Here is a 4,536-nt window from a genome sequence, read left to right as displayed (position 1 = left end):
AAGTTTGGAATACAGGAAGAACAACCCACATTCCACAAGGAACTCAAGAAGAAGGAAGACCAAAAGAAAGCTTTCTTAGAGAACTTTTTTGAAAACTTCTCAGAGAGAACTTTTGAAGGGCAACTTTTTGTAGAAACATTTTGGAGAACTGAAGAATTAGAAATAAAAGCTAAGATCACTTTTCAATGTGTCCCTTTTCTTCATGTGACTTCAACTAGCAGACTGGGAGTTAGAGCTCTGCAGTTAGAACAAAGGCTACTTTACTTAATCCCTGGCTATTTACAGTGCTATATGCCAGGGACTGCAGTTTCTGGACTCAACGGAACTCTGGCAGGTCAGCAGCTACAGTAACAAAATAGACTTAAGATAGGTAAACTTTATTTTTAATTAATTTCTTTTTTTTACACTCCATATTCTTTTCTCCCACACCCCAGGTCCACCCTCCAACTGTTCCACATCCCATACATACCTCTTCCTCAAACTCCTATCTTCACGTGGATGTCCCCACCCCCACCCTACCTGACCTCTAAATTCCCTGAGGCCTCCAGTATCTTGAGGGTTAGTTGCATCATCTTTGAATGAATACAGACCTGAAAGTCCTCTACTGTATGTGTGTTGGGGGCCTCATATCAGCTGGTGTATGCTGTCTGTTTGGTGGTTCAGTGTTTGAGAGATCTCGGGAGTTCAGATTAATTGAGACTCCTGGTCCTCCTACAGTATTGCCCTTCTCCTCAGCTTCTTTAGGCCTTTCCTAATTCAACAACAGGAGTTGTTGCTTCTATTCATTGGTTGGGTGCAAACATCTGCATCTGACTCTTTCAGCTGCTTGTTGGGTCTTTCAGAGGGCAGACATGCTAGGTCCCTTTTTGTGAGTGTTCCACGGCCTCAGTAATAGTGTCAGGTCTTGGGACCTTCCCTTGAGCTTGATTCCACTTTGGGCCTGTCGCTGGACTTTCTTTTCCTCAGACTCCTCTCTATTCCCATCCCTGTAATTCTTTCAGACAGGAACAATTATGGGTCAGAGTTCTGACTGTGGGATGGCAACCCCATCCCTCACTTGATGTCCTGTCTTCCTGCTGAAGGTGGGCTCTATAAGTTCCCTCTCCCTACTGTTGTGCATTTTATCTAAGGTCCCTCCCTAAGTCTCTCACCTCCCATATCTCTGGTGCATTCTGGAGGGTCACCCCAACCTCCTATTTCCCAAGGTTGCCTATTTCCATTCCTTCTGCTGGCCCTCAGGGCTTAAGTCCTTTTCCCTCACCAAATATCAGATCAGGTTCTCCTCTTTCCCCCAACCCCTCTCCCTCATGGTTCACTTTCTCTCTCAGGTCCCTCCCTCCTTCTCCACTTGTGATTGCTTTTTTCTTTCTCTCAAGTGGGACCGAGGCATCCTCACTTGGGCACTTCAGCTTGTTGACCTTTTTGAGTCCTTTGGACTGTATCATGGGTATTCTGTACCTTTTTTGGCTAATATCCACTTATTAGTGAGTACATATCATGCATGTCCTTTGGGGTCTGAGTAACCCCATTCAGGATGATATTTTCTAGTTCCATCCATTTGCCTGCAAAACTCAGGATGTCCTCATTCTTAATAGCTGAGTAGTATTCCATGTTGTATATGAACCACATTTTCTGTATCCATTCTTCTGTCATGGGACATCTAGGTTGTTTCCAGCTTCTGACTATCACAAATAAGGCCACTATGAACATAGTGGAACATGTGCCCCTGTGGCATCTTTTGGGTATATTCCCAAGAGTGGAATAGCTGGGTCTTCAGGTGGATCTATTTCCATATTTCTGAGAAACGCCCAGATTGATTTCCACAGTGATTGTACCAGTTTGCGATTCCATCAGCAACCGAAGAGTGTCTTCTTTCTCCACATCCTTGTCCAGCATGTGTTGTCACCTGAGGTTTTGATCTTAGCCATTCTTATTGGCATAAGGTGGAATCTCAGGGTCGTTTTGGTTTTCATTTCTCTGATCACTAAGGACTTTGAGGATTCCTTTAGGTGCTTCTCAGCCATTTGAGATTCTTCAGTTGTGAATTCTCAGTTTAGTTCTATACCCCATTTTTTGATTGGGTTGTTTGGATGTTTTGGTGATTAACTTGAGTTCTTTATATATTTTAGATATTAGCCCTCTATCAGATGTAGGGTTAGTGAAGACTTTTTTCCCAATCTGTTGGTTGCCAATTTGTCTTATTTACTGTGCCTTTGCCTTATAGAAGCTTTCCAGTTTTATGAGGTCCCATTTATCAATTCTTGATCTTAGAGCATGAGCCATTGGAGTTTAGGAAATTTCTCCCTGTGCCAATGAGCTCAAGGTTCCTTCCCACTTTCTCTTCTATTAGATTGAATGTATCTGGTCCTTGATCCACTTGGACTTGAGTTTTGTACAATTTCTTCCTTGAGCGATTTGAAGTTCTTGACATACAAATCTTTCACTTGCTTGGCTAGAGTCACACAAAAATATTTTATATTATTTGTGACTATTGCGAAGGGTCTTGTTTCCCTAATTTCTCTCTCAGCTCATTTATCCTTTGTATAAAAGAAGGCTTCTGGTTTGTTTGAATTAATTTTATATCCAGCCTCTTATCAGCTGTGGGAGTTCTCTGGTAGAATTTTTGAGGTTGCTTATGTATACTATCATATCATTCGCAAATAATGATTTCTTGACTTCTTTCCTTCCAATTTGTATCCCCTTGAGCTCCTTTTGTTGTCTAATTGCTCTAGCTAGGACTTTGAGTATTGTATTGGATAGATAGGGAGAGAGTGGGCAGCCTTAGCATACATGGGCTGGAACATGGCCCTCAGCACGTATGTAGCAGAGGGCAGCCTTATCTGGACTCATGTGAAAGTGTGTGCCTAATTCTGTAGAGACTTGATGCCCAAGGGATGGTGGGAGGGTGTGTGAGGGGAGGTAGGTGGAAGGGTGGGTGGGGTATCATCCTCTCAGAGGCAAAGGGGAGAAGGGAAGGGGTGGAGAACTCTGGGAGGGGGGACTGGGAAGGGGGCAACATTTAGAATGTAAATAGATAAAATAATTTATTAATATAAAAAGAAAGCACTCCAAGGACAGGCTTCTAAGATGTAACAATCAAACATTAAAAAATTAAATATGAGATGAAACATAAATCCTCACATCAAAGTTTGACAAAGCAAATGCCGGAAGCAAGAGAGTCCAGAGAGAAGTCACAAGAGTCAGAGACCTACTCATTCACACATTTGGGGGTTATTTAGTATTTAGTAAAAATACTAAACTGAAAACATACACACACACACACACACACACACACAAATATATATGATAGTATAGTCCTAATATAGACCCATGTATACCCTGTTCTTGCAACTTCAGTCTCTGTGACTTCAGAAGTTTTGCTCAATTTATTTAGTAGGCCTGTTTTTCTGGTGTCATCCATCCACTCTGGCTCTTATTTCTCTTTCTGCGTCCTGTCCTCTTCTCTGGGGTTCCTTGAGCTTTTAGGGGAGTGATTTGATGGACACATCCTATTTAGGGCCTAGTATTCTGATGTCTAGCTCTCTCTTTGCAAAGTCTGACTGTGATTTGATGGAAACACATCATTTAAAGTTGGGTGTTCCAAGTTCTGTCTCTGTCTCTCTGTGTCTCTGTTTCTATCTATCTATCTATCTATCTATCTATCTATCTATCTATCTATCTATCATCTATCTCTATATTTCTATTTATCTTTCTGATTATATCTGTGGTTAAACCTTTATTGAAGTTGATTTCCCATTATTATTAATTCCTATTTGCCTTTAAATATTGGCACTCCAGTTGTTTTTTTCAGCATAGCATTTTTTTTTCCAGGTTTAAAACACTGTTTTACACTTCAAACAGGAACAACTGATATTCTTGGAATCTTAATATCTTTATAAAATGTTAATGTTATTACATTTCTGTAGTCATTCAATTAGTCAACATAGTTCGCTATTATAGTCTTCGAAATTTCAGTCATACACTGGCAGAAGTTACCTGTCATTCTTCTGTTTTAGATTTTTTCCACCTTTTATTGAAAATAGATTTTTGTCTCAGGCAATATATCCTGATTGTAGCTTTTCTTCCCTCTTCTCCTCTAATTCCTCACTCTTCCCCTGTTGTCCTGATCCACTCCCTCTGTCTCTCATGATAAAAGAGCAGGCTTATAAGAGATAACACCCAAACATGACAAAATAAAATATAATAAGGCAAGACAAAAGCCCTAACACTGAAGTTGGACAAGTTAAACCAACAAAAGGAAGAGAGAACAAGAGAAGACACAAGAATCAGAGACCCATTCATTTACACACTCAGCAGTGCTAAAAAGTACTAAGTCAAAGCCTATAATATATGCAGAAGAACTAGTACAGACTCGTGAAGGCCCTATGCTTTTAACTTCAGTCTCTGTGAGTTCATAGGAGCTTTGCTCATTGATTAAGAAGGCTTGTCTTTCTGGTATCCTCCATCCCCTTTAGCTCTGACACTCTTTCTGCCTCCTTTTCTTTTCCTTTTTTCTTTCTTTCTTTCTTTCTTTTT

The sequence above is a fragment of the Mastomys coucha genome, unplaced genomic scaffold (assembly GCF_008632895.1).
Source record: "Mastomys coucha isolate ucsf_1 unplaced genomic scaffold, UCSF_Mcou_1 pScaffold1, whole genome shotgun sequence".
In the NCBI taxonomy this organism is placed as follows: domain Eukaryota; kingdom Metazoa; phylum Chordata; class Mammalia; order Rodentia; family Muridae; genus Mastomys; species Mastomys coucha.
This window is presented reverse-complemented; position numbering follows the sequence as displayed.